Consider the following 12914-nt stretch of genomic DNA (forward strand, 5'->3'; position numbering starts at 1 on the left):
CTTTTATGCTCGCCACCTTGGGATAAACCATACTGACTGATTGTCTCAGAAACCTGCGCCACCACTTTACCCAGAGTTGACTTCTCAACAACAAACTGGTTGGCAACGGACCTGTAGCAATCTGGGGTAGCCAGCTTCCAGATGATTATAGCAACCTTCTCTAAGCAAGGATGCCCTTATGCATGTGTCTTTATGCTGGAGGTTTGGAGTAAGCTGCTCACAAAGCTCCAGAAATGTAGTTTTCTTCATGCTAAAGTTCTTGACCCACTGCTGGTCATCCCAGGTCTGCATGCTGATACGATCCCATCAGCCTGGGCTTGGGGCCCTGCTCCAGAAGTGCCAGTCCATGTAGGGGACATCAGTGGCTATACCGAGTATTATAAGCAGCATCAGCCAATGCAAATCTGCCATGCCTGGGCAGATGCCTGGACTCCTCCTCTGCCTCCTCTTTCTCCTGCTCCATCATAAGCTCTATCAGGTGTCTTCAGTGGGTCAGAAAATGCCAACAAAATGTCAACCAGCATTTCATGGAAGCTCGGCCGGTTTCCTGACACAGGAGTGAAACCTCAAGCAAGAGAAGTTCTTCAAAGGGTGCCTCCCTCCATGTTGCTGGCTCCGGTAGCTGGTGCATAGAGCAAAATGACTGCTCGGCAGGCTATACTGGTGGGCTGTTCAAACTTCCTGTAACATGCAGGGTAGGCAGTAAAGATTTCCCACAGTGGACCACGGTGAAAGGGCTAGAAGCTATTCAAATCAGGGAGGCAGCATTTTGACAATGAGCCACAGTAATGTGTCTTTCTGTAATGCATTCAGCCAGGCATTGTTTAGTTGCCACCCTGAATGACCCTTGTAATGATTCCTGCCTGAAGATAAATTGTAATCTCCAGATGTGCTAAGTTCTGTTGCAACCCTTGTTTGTAGGACACAAATAAAGAATTATTGTATTTGTAAGAATACATTTTTATTAAACAGCAATACACAGATTAACATTTCTTAAATCTTGAATCCTAAAAGTTACATACAGCTCTTTCTCACTTTCCCTTGGTAAGCACACAGCATGGAAAGAGCACTAAACACGGTGAGTTCAGCCCGGGGGGAGAGGTGCAAGATGGGACAAAGAGTCTGGGTGGTTTCAGAAGGGGTTCAGCACAAGCGCTTACGGACACTATTCTGAATACTGGCATCATTTTCCACAGGTGGAGGTGATCAAAGCTGAAACCACACTACTGAGGGTGACCAAAGATGCAAAGGTGAATCTCTTGCAAGCATGTGTCTTCAGACCAGGTCTGTATGCTGCTCGCCTGTGTGCAGCTTTGGTTCCTGCAGAAAAAATTACCGATTGGTGCGGCAAAGTTTCCTACAACAGGGAAAGAAACAAAGCAGCTCTGCTAAGGAACCTTTGGCAGAGGATTGCAGAGTACCTTCAGGAAAGTTTCCTAGAGATCTCTATGGAGGATTCCTGGGAGATCTTGCTGTGCATTAACAAACTTTTCCGCAAGGGTCCCACTTCAAAGCTGCACACGGGAATGCAAAGCAGATGCAAACAGTACCTAGTGTCGTTAATCTCTATCCCTTCTCCGACGTGCACCATATTACAAAATAAAGGACACGTGTACCTCATGTAACTGTGTGCTTTCAAAGAAAAATGAGTACTTACCGGAGTTCCCTTCTCCTGCTTCAGGCACGCCAGAGGCGGACTGCTGCTGGGACTGACTAGACCTCTCTGGAGTCAAGAAGAGGTCCTGGCTTATCACTGATGAGCCTATTGTCTGTCCCACATCCTCTTCCAACTTGACCTCCTTATCCATCACTTTGTCCTCGGGGTTGACTCCACTGGCTGCTGCCTCCAGTCCCCCAAAAGTATCCACGAGGCTCTTGGGGATGGAGGTTGGGCTGCTGCCAAGTCTCTATTATCCACTCCTGCCCTGTCTTATCTCCTGGCTACCCACTTTTAGTTTTTAGTTTATTGTCTCCATGCTCTGTGCTCGCTATCGGCAGGATCAGATGATTGTAGTACTTCCTCGTATGCTGGTATGCTCCTTTTAAAAGCAGCATGTTTTCGGCACTGTACCAGAGTGACGGTTGGCCTCTCTTGCCTTCTGGTACACCTGCCTCAGCTCCTTGATTTTAGCATGGCACTGCTGCATGTCCCTTTCATGCCTCTTCCCATCCATGCCACAAGCAATCTGCTCCTAAGTGTGAAAGTTCCTATGGCTGGGTCAGAACTGCAACTACACAGCCTCCTTTCCCCACAGACCCAACAGATCCAGCAACTCTGGTGTACTCCAGGCAGGAGCGCGTTTGGTACAGAAAGCCGGCCTGGTCAGCTGGGAAGATGTGATGTGAGCTGTCTACCCCAAGCAAATAGGAAGTGGATTTTCAAAAATTCCCAGGACATTAAATGGGAAGGGGGCGCATGCCTGGGTACCTGGCTGAAGGGCAGCGGAGTAGAAACTGCTGACAAGAGCAGTCATGATGGAGATTGTGGGATACCTCCTGCAGGCCACTTAGGGCGACATAAGCAAATGGAGTGTCTATACTGATAGTGCCATCACTCTATCTTCGTCGCAAAAAGCTCTATGCCACTCGTTGAGGTGGTTTTATCATGTTGGTGTAGCACTCCACTGTTTTGTTGACGAAACCTGCCTTTTGTTGACAAAAAGAACGGTTACTTACCTTCTGTAACTGTTGTTCTTCGAGATGTGTTGTTCACGTCCATTACACATTAGGTGTACGTGCGCCGCGTGCACGGACGTCGGAAATTTTTTCCCTTAGCGGCTCCCGTCGGGCCGGCAGGGCCCCCTCCTTCCCGCCAGAGCGGCGCCCCGCTCCAGGGTATATATATCCCTGCCGACCCGACCCCTCCGGTTCCTTCTTGCCGGAGACTCCGACAGAGGGGAAGGAGGGTGGGAAGTGTAATGGACGTGAACAACACATTTCGAAGAACAACAGTTACAGAAGGTAAGTAACCGTTCTTTCTTCTTCGAGTGATTGTTCACGTCCATTACACATTAGGTGATTCCCAAGCTTACCATTGGAGGTGGGTAGGAGTCAAGGTACAACTGACTGTAGCACAGCCCGTCCGACCATCGCGTCCTCTCTGGTCTGATGATGGATCGCGTAGTGGGCTGTGAACGTATGCACGGACGACCAGGTGGCCGCCTTACAGATCTCCTGGATAGGGACCTGCGCCAAGAAGGCCGTTGAGGACGCTTGGGCCCTAGTCGAGTGGGCCCGGATCTCCAGGGCCGGAACATTGGCGAGCTCATAACAGGTGCGTATACAATACACAATCCATGCCGACAAGCGCTGTGTCGAGATAGGCAAGCCTTTCATACGTTCCGCAATAGCAATGAACAGCTGAGGTGTTCTGCGGAACGACCTGGTCCGTTCCAGGTAGAATGCCAACGCCCTTCGAACATCCAGGGTATGTAGGCTGCGGTGGTGAGGGTCCGTATGGGGTTTAGGAAAGAACACCGGTAGGCAAATGTCCTGCCCCATGTGAAACTGCGATACCACTTTTGGAAGGAATTTGGGGTGCGGCCTCAGTTGCACCTTATCCTTATGGAACACTGTATAGGGTGGTTCCGAAGTGAGGGCCCTCAATTCCGATACCCTTCTGGCCGACGTGATGGCCACGAAAAACGCCACCTTCCACGAGAGGTGCGTGAGGGAGCAAGTGGCTAGGGGCTCAAAGGGGGGACCCATGAGTCTTGTTAGGACTAGGTTCAGATTCCACGCCGGGACAGGCGGGCGCAAGTAGGGAAACACCCTTTCCAGCCCCTTGAGGAATCGGGCCACTGTGGGGTTGGAGAACACTGACACTCCCAACTTTCCCGGATGGAAAGCCGAAATAGCGGCTAAATGCACTCTAATCGAGGCGGGCGCAAGGCCTTGATTCTTGAGGTGCAGTAGGTAGCCCAAGATCGATGGAACTGAGGCTTGTAAAGGCTGTATGCGTAGAGGCTCACACCAGTGGGAGAACCTTTTCCATTTTGCCAGGTAGGTCGCTCTTGTAGAGGGCTTTCTACTATTAAGGAGGATTTGTTGAACCTGGTGAGAGCACCTGTGTTCTGCATCGTTCAGCCAGAGAGATACCATGCCGTGAGATGTAGCGAAGACAGGTTCGGGTGGAGTAGGCGACCTTTGTCTTGTGTGACTAGGTCGCGATGGAGGGGGAAGGTGATCGGGTCGGCTATGGACAATTCCAGCAGGGACGTGAACCAATGCTGGCGTGGCCAGGCCGGGGCGATAAGTATGATTGTCGCCCTGTCCCTGCGGGTCTTGAGGAGAACCTTGTGTATGAGTGGGAACGGAGGGAAGGCATATCTCAGGCTCCCTCCCCATGGGATCGTGAAGGCATCTGCTAATGATCCCCGGCTGAGGTTCTGGAACGAGCAGAACTGAGGGCATTGGCTGTTGTCCCTGGTGGCGAATAGATCCACCCGGGGAAAGCCCCACCTCCGGAAGATCGAATGCAGGACGTCTCGCCTCAACGTCCATTCGTGCATTCGGTAGGATCGGCTGAGGCGGTCTGCTAAGCCGTTTTGGATCCCCGGAAGATACGTCGCGATGAGGTGGATCGCATGGGCTATACAGAAGTCCCATAATTGGAGTGCCTCGCGACAGAGGGGAGAAAACCGGGACCCGCCCTGCTTGTTTATATAGAACATGGCGGTAGTGTTGTCCGTCAGGACTGCCACGCTGTGACCTTCTATGGTGGCGTGGAAGGTCTGACAGGCGAGGCGAACCGCTCTTAGCTCCTTCAGATTGATATGAAGCAGCTTGTCTTCTCTGGACCACAGCCCTTGGGTCCGCAGTTCCCCCAGGTGCGCTCCCCAACCCAGGTCCGATGCATCTGTTACCAACGTCAGAGTGGGCTGTGGGGCAGCGAAGGGGATCCCTTCGCAGACCTGTTGGTGATCGAGCCACCAGCGGAGCGAGCCCAGCACCTGGTTTGGGATCGTTACTACTTGATCCAATGGGTCTCCATTGGGGCGGTGCGTTTGGGCGAACCACAACTGTAAAGGCCGGAGCCTTAGGCGAGCATGTCTGACCACGTGTGTGCAAGCTGCCATATGCCCCAGGAGCTGCATGCAACACCTTGCCGTTGTCGTGGGGAATTTTTGGACTGAGCTTACGGCCCTCTGAATTGACATGAACCGTGCCTCTGGTAGGCTTGCCTGCGCGGCCACCGAGTCCAGGGTCGCACCTATGAAGTCCAGTCTCTGTGTGGGGACTAACGTGGACTTGGGCACATTGACCCGGAGGCCGAGCTTGTCGAACGTCTGCAAGGCCAGCGTCACGTGAGATCGGACCTCGGCCTCCGACCTGCCCGCGAGAAGCCAATCGTCCAAGTACGGGAACACCCGCATCCTTCTCTTTCGAAGGAAGGCTGCTACCACGGACATGCACTTCGTGAACACTCGTGGTGCTGATGCCAGGCCGAAGGGCAGGACCGTAAATTGGAAATGGCGCTGGTTGACAACGAAGCGCAGAAACCGCCTGTGGGCCGGATTGATTGCGATGTGAAAATAGGCATCTTTCATATCGAGGGCAGCGTACCAATCCCCCGGATCCAGGGATGGGATAATAGTTCCAAGGGAGACCATACGGAAGCGCGCTTTGATCAGAAACTTGTTTAGATCGCGCAGGTCCAAAATAGGACGGAGGCCCCCTTTCGCCTTGGGGATCAGGAAGTATCTGGAGTAGAATCCTTTTCCCCTTATGTCTGGTGGGACCTCTTCTACTGCTCCTGCAGCGAGAAGGGTCTGTACCTCCTGTATGAGAAGTTGCTCGTGAGAGGGGTCCCTGAAGATGGACGGGGAAGGGGGATGGCAGGGAGGGGGCGAGGAAAACTGGAGGGTATAGCCCGCCTTCACTGTGCGCAGGACCCAGCGGTCCGATGTTATGCGCAACCAGGCCCGGTAGAAATGGGACAGGCGGTCCTTGAAACCCAGAGGAGGATCCAGTATAGAATGCGGTACGCTGTCCTCGGGCGTAGCTTCAAAAGCCTGGTTTATTCCCTGGCTGCGGCTTGCCCTGGCTGTGACTCTGGCCCTGGTTAGGCGTATTGTTACGTCTCCGCCTGTTATCCCTGCCTCGACGGCGGTAAGGTTCATGCCGGGGGCGAGGGTGGTATTGCCTTTGTGGTGGCTGGGGTTTAAAGGGCTTACGCTGCGTTACCGGGGTGTGCATACCCAACGACTTAAGGGTCGCTCGCGAGTCCTTAAGGCTATGTAGCCTGGCGTCCGTTTGGTCTGAGAACAAGCCCGAACCTTCAAACGGGAGGTCCTGCAGTGTGGTCTGCACCTCTGGCGGAAGACCTGAAGCCTGTAACCACGCCGAACGCCTCATCACGACTCCTGACGCGATTGTTCTAGCCGCAGCGTCGGCTGAGTCGAGGGAGGCCTGCAATGAGGTCTTGGCCACCGCCATCCCCTCGTCCACCAGGGCCGTGAACTCCTGATGCGCGTCAGGTGGGAGGGAGTCCTTAAACTTGGCGACTGATGCCCAAGAGTTAAAATTGTTCCTGTTCAGAATCGCCTGCTGATTGGCGATCCTCAGTTGAAGGCCCCCAGATGAATAGACTTTCCTCCCGAACAAGTCCAGTCGCTTAGCTTCCTTGCCCTTGGGGGCAGGAGCTTGCTGGCCATGACGCTCTCTCTCGTTGACCGCCGAGACCACCAGCGAACAAGGGGACGGGTGTAAAAAGAGGAAGTCAAACCCTCTAGATGGGGCGAAGTATTTCCTCTCCACGCCTCTTGCAGTCGGTGCACTGGAGGCCGGCGTTTGCCACACCGTCTTATAGTTGGACTACACTGTCCGTATGATCGGGAGAGCGACTCTGGAGGGGCCCTCCGGGCTCAGGATATCGACCATGGGGTCTTCCTGTTCTACGGTCTCCTCCGCTTGCAAGCCCAGATTGAGGGCTACCCTGCGAAGCAGGTCTTGGTGCGCCCAATGGTCAATCGGGGGAGGGCCGGACACCATCGTGCCTGCTACTGCCTCATCTGGCGAGGAGGAAGAGGTTGGGGCCTTCTGCCCATCCTCATTGTCCTGCAACCCGGCATCGACCAGTTGCTCCTCTGGGGCCTGACCCGCAGTGTGGGACTGGGACGGTACCGTACTCGGTGCCGAGTCCACTCCTTCCCGCTCCGGTGGTCTAGAGACCGTTGCCTCCTTATGCGATGGCGGGCGGTGCCGCGGGAAGCGGGATCGGTACCCCGATGGCCCGGATCTCGAGGCCCTCGATGGGGGCCCTTGCTGGTGGTAGGCCCAGGGTGTCCAGAATGGCCATTGGCTCGGCTGGCCCCACTGAGAATGGCCATAGTCCCTGCTGGCCTGCGACCTATGGGCATACCCGCCGTACCGGTCCGAGTCAGTCCCCGAGACCACGGACGGTGACCTGGAAGGCCACGGTGGAGCCATTGGATGGTGCCGGTCCGGGTTTGGGGAGTAGCGCCTCCGCGACCAGGACTTGGAATAGCGCCTCGCCGACCTAGAATGGTACCGGCGATCGCGGGACCGGGAACGGCTACGGCTGGTCGGCCTCGGGTAACGTACCGCCGACACTTCGCGGTGCCGACTCGTGCTGGGTTGCTGAGTCGGTGCCGACCGCTTGTTGAAGCCCGACTGCTGCGGTGCTTCCTGCGCCGAGGGTAACCGGGAGTCCGCCGAGGCGGAGCTCGATCGGGACCGGTTCCCGGAACGGTGCCGAGACGGCGACCGTGATGGGCGCACCATCGCCGGCTTGCCTCTGTGTGGCAGCTTCGGCGGAGCGTCCTCAGCGCGTGTAGGGGCCTCGACGGACAATGCAATGAGGTCCTTAGCTGCCTCAAACGTGTCCGGAGTGGAGGGCTGTTCCAAGAGCTCCTCCAGCCCTTCATCCTCACTCGACGCGCCCATCCCGGGGCTCGACGGGCCTTTCGGCGCCGGAGCCACTACCGGGGTCTGTGCCGGGGCCGTACAGGCCTTAGGGGCACTCGAGGTTTTCGCCGGTGCCGCCCTTTTGTGCGGGGAGCATCCTCGGGCCTTAGGTTGGCCCTTCACTTTTGCCGGCGAAGACGACCGGCGTCCTACATGTCCCCGTTGGGTCGGTGCCGTGGGCTTCGGGTGACCCGCCGGTGCCGGTTCCCGCACCGATGCCGGGGCGCTTCGCACGGAGGCAGACGGTGCCGTCGAAGTGGAGGGCTGTAATGCCGTCTCCATGAGGAGCTGCTTAAGGCGAAAGTCTCTTTCTTTCTTAGTTCTAGGCTTGAAGGCCTTGCAGATCTTGCAGCGCTCTTTCTGGTGAGCCTCCCCCAGGCAGCGGAGACACGAGGCGTGGGGGTCGCTCAATGGCACAGGCTTGCGGCACGTGGCACAAGCCTTGAAGCCTTGGGCGTGCGGCATGCCCCGCCGCCCAGGGCTGGTGCCGGGGTTGAACAAACAACCACGGCAGGAACTTTAAGTACCCTAATGAGCTGTTAACTACTGGCTCAACACTACTACAAACTAACTGATAACTGCTAATAACACTAATGACTATTGCTAAGGGACATTCTCAGACGAGAGACAGAGTTGTTCCAACGCCGCCACGGACGGTAAGAAGGAACTGGAGGGGTCAGGTCGGCAGAGATATATATACCCTGGAGCGGGGCGCCGCTCTGGCAGGAAGGAGGGGGCCCTGCCGGCCCAACGGGAGCCGCTAAGGGAAAAAGTTTCCGACGTCCGTGCACGCGGCGCGCGTACACCTAATGTGTAATGGACGTGAACAATCACTCGAAGAAGAACTGTGTAGTGTAGGCAAGGCCTTAGAATTCTGTGTTAGACGAAAGTGACTCTTTCTTTGATTCTTTATTATTGCCAATTTGCGTATGCAAACATCTTGCATATCCACAAAGTTAGGTACCAAGAAATATGGGATTAGAATTGTTAATACATATTTTTTAGACCTAGCCTAAAAATGTGGCCTTGAATATGTCTAGATCAGGAGTTCTCAAACTTGTGGGTTGTAAGCTCTGGGGAGGTCATGAACAGTGTCAGGAGGGTCATTAGCATCATCACCTATTCTCAACCCTTCCGTTATAAAAAAAATTGTTTCTAGCCCGTATGATTGTGGAGATTACCTTGAAAATGTGATCTGAGTGTTAATGGATGCATTGCCACTTGCCTAAATCTACACAAAACATGAAACAATAGCTCTAAGAAGTGTGAACTGCTCTGTTAATTTCAATCAAAGTTTTATGGATCTGCCTCTGTTATTCTACAAAGATGGAATTTGGGATTTTTTCCCAAATGATAAGGAATTCAGCATTTTTGTCATGGAATTTCAGTTTGCTACAGCCAGATGCTCAACGTTATGTCTTCAGTCTCCTTGCCTACAGCCATCTGTTTTGCTTTCCCTAAGAAGTTAATAGGATTACAGTCCTCATCCATGGAGCCAGGCAGCAGGCTGCTTGTGACAAACCACTTCTTTCTTCCATGAATCTACCACTTGCAGCCTGACTTTTCTGACTGGCAGACTCTGTACCACAAACATGTACTAGACTGCTTATCAGTGTTGAACTAGCTGGCAAAGGTTTCTGGAGCATAGAATCATAGGACTGGAAGGGAACACGAGAGGTCATCTAGTCCAGTCCCCTGCACTCATAGCAGGACTAAGTATCATCTAGACCATGCCTGACACGTATTTGTCCAATCTACTCTTAAAAATCTTCCATGATGGAGATTCCACAACCTCCCTAGGCAATTTATTCCAGTGCTTAACCACCCTGACAGTTAGGAAGTTTTTCCTAATGTCCAACTAAACCGCCCTTGCTGCAGTTTAACCCCATTGCTTCTTGTCCTATCCTCAGAAGTTAAGGAGAATATTTTTTCTCCTTTCTCCTTGTAACAACCTTTTATGTACTTGAAAACTTATCATGTCATCTCTCAATATTCTCTTTTCTACACTAAACAAACCCAATTTTTTCAGTCTTCCCGCAAAGGTCATGTTATCTAGACCTTTAATAATTTCTGTTGCCCTTCTCTTGCCTTCCCCAATTTGTCCACATCTTTCCTGAAATGTGGCACCCAGAACCGGACAAAATATTCCAGCTGAGTAGCAGCACAGAGTAGAGTGCACAAATTACTTCTCGTGTCTTGCTTACAACACTCCTGCTAATACATCCCAGAACCATGTTTTCTTTTTTTGCAACAGCATTATGCTGTTGACTCATATTTAGCTTGTGATCCACTATGACCCCCAGATCCCTTTCTGCAGTACTCCTTCCTAGGCAGTCATTTCGCATTTTGTATGTGTGCATCTGATTGTTCCTTCCTAAGTGGAATACTTTGCATTTGTCCTTATTGAATTTCATCCTTTTTACTTCAGACCATTTCTCCAGCTTGTCCACATCAATTTGAATTTTAATCCTAACCTCCAAAGCACCTGCAACCCCTCCCAGGTTGGTATCATCTGCAAACTTTGTAAATGTACTCTCTATTGCATTATCTAAATCACCGATGAAGATATTGAACAGAACGGGACCCAGAACTTATCCCTGTGGGACCCCACTTGATATGCCTTTCCAGCTTGACTGTGAACCACTGATAACTACTCTCTGGGAATGGTTTTCCAACCAGTTATGCACCTACCTTATAATAGCTCCACTTTGGTTGTAATTCCCTAGTTTATGAGAAGGTCATGCGAGACAGTATAAAAAGCCTTACTAAAGTCAAAATAACCACATCTACCACTTCTCCCCTATCCACAACACTTGTTACCCTGTCAAAGAAAGCTATTAGATTGGTGTGACATGATTTTTCTTGACAAATCCATGCTAACTGTTACTTACCTTATTATCTTCTAGGTGTTTGGAAATTGATTGCTTAATTATTTGCTCCATTATCTTTCCAGGTACTGAAGTTAACCACCTGACTGGTCTGTAATTACAAGGGTTGTCCTCTTTTCTCTTCTTATAGATTGGCACTATACTTGCCCTTTTCCAGTCCTCTGGAATCTCTCCTGTCTTCTATGACTAAGCTAATGGCTCAGATATCTCCTCAGTCAGCTCCTGGAGTATTCTAGGATGTATTTCATCAGGCCTGGTGACCTGAAGGCATCTAAATTGTCTAAGTAATTTTTAACTTGTTCTTTCCCTAGTTTAATCTCTGATCCTAGCTCATTTTCACCGGCATTCAGTATGTTAGATGTCCAATTGCTACTAACCTTTTTGGTGAAAACTGAAACAAAAACGTCATTTAGTACTTCTGCCATTTCCACATTTTCTGTTATTGTTTTGTCCCCCTTCTTGAGTAATGGGACTACCCTGTCCTTGGTCTTCCTCTTGCTTCTAATGTATTTGTAGAATATTTTCATTTTACCCTTTATGTCTCTAGCTAGTTTAATCTTGTTTTGTGCCTTGGCCTTTCTAATTTTGTCCCTGTATACTTGTGTTATTTGTTTATATTCATCCTTTGTAATTTGAACTAGTTTCCACTTTTTGTAGGACTCTTTTGCTAATGTCTGTTTTCTTGAAATCCATTATCTTTATTGTGCTGTTTTCCCTCCTACCATTCCTTAGAATCATGAATGCTATCATTTTATGATCACTTTCACCCAAGCTGCTTTCCACTTTCAAATTCTCAACTAGTTCCTCCCTATTTGTCAAAATAAAATCTAGAACAGCCTCTTCCCTAGTAGCTTCTAAAATAAAAAAAAGACTCCAATATATTCCAAGAACTTGTTGCATAATCTGTGCCCTGAATATGGCCATAAATATGATTATAAAAGGAAGGAGTGCTGAACCATTTGGAGACCAAGCATCCATCTTTATGAAAAAAATCCACTCAGCCTCACCTCAGTCCCTGGAAAAACTATGGAGCAGGTCATCAGGAAATCCATTTTGAAGCACTTGGAGGAGAGAAGGTGATCAGGAACAGTCAATGTAGATTCACCAATGGCAAGTCATGCCTGACCAACCTGATTGCCTTCTATGATGAGGTAACTGGCTCTGTGGTTATGGGGAAAGTGGTGGATGTGATACACATTGACTTTAGCAAAGCTTTTGATACAGTCTCCCACAGTATTCTTGCCAGCAAGTTAAAGAAATATGGATTGGATGAATGGACTATAAGATGGATAGAAAGCTGGATAGATTGTCCATCTCAATGGGTAGTGATCAATGGCTCGATGTCTAGTTGGCAGCCAGTATGAAGTGGAATGCCCCAGGGGTCGGTCCTGGAGCCGGTTTTGTTCAACACCTTCATTAATGATCTGGATGATGGGATGGATTGCACCCTCAGCAAGTTTTCAGATAACCCTAATCTGGGGGGAGAGGTAGATGTGCTGGAGGATAGAGATAGGGTCCAGAGTGACCTAGACAAATTAGAGGATTGGGCCAAAAGAAATCTGATGAGGATCAACAAGGACAAGTGCAGAGTTCTGCACTTAGGTGGGAAGAATCCCATGCACAGCTATAAGCTGGGGACCGACTGGCTAAGGGGTAGTACTGTAGAAAAGGACCCAGGGATTACAGTGGATGAGAAGCTGGAGATGAGTCAACAGTGTGCTCTTGTTGCCAAGAAGGCTTGGACTGCATTAATAGGAGCATTGACAGCAGATCCGGAGAAGTGATTATTCCCCTCTATTCGGCACTGGTGAGGCCACATCTGGATTATTGCGTCCACTTTTGGGCCCCCCAATACAGGAAGGCTGTGGACAAATTGGAGAGGGTCCAGCAGAGGGCAAAGAAAATGATTAGGGGGCTTGGGCATATGACTTATGAGGAGAGGCTGAGGGAACTGGGCTTATTTAGCCTGCAGAAAAGAAGAATAAGGGGGGATTTGATAGCAGCCTTCAACTACGTGAAGGGGGGTTCCAAAGAGAATACAGCTAGTCTGTTCTCAGTGGTGGCAGATGACAGAACAAGGAGCAATGGTCTCAAGTT

At 51.0% G+C, this 12914-nt stretch overlaps 1 protein-coding gene across 1 annotated transcript in view; it reads right to left on the reverse strand.

The window, feature by feature from the left end:
- Positions 1–12914, reverse strand: part of ARHGAP42 (Rho GTPase activating protein 42) — a 283518-nt gene that overhangs the window by 27844 nt on the left and 242760 nt on the right. The gene's annotated exons all lie outside the window — the stretch shown is intronic.

Source organism: Trachemys scripta, chromosome 1, assembly GCF_013100865.1.
Source record: "Trachemys scripta elegans isolate TJP31775 chromosome 1, CAS_Tse_1.0, whole genome shotgun sequence".
NCBI lineage: Eukaryota > Metazoa > Chordata > Testudines > Emydidae > Trachemys > Trachemys scripta.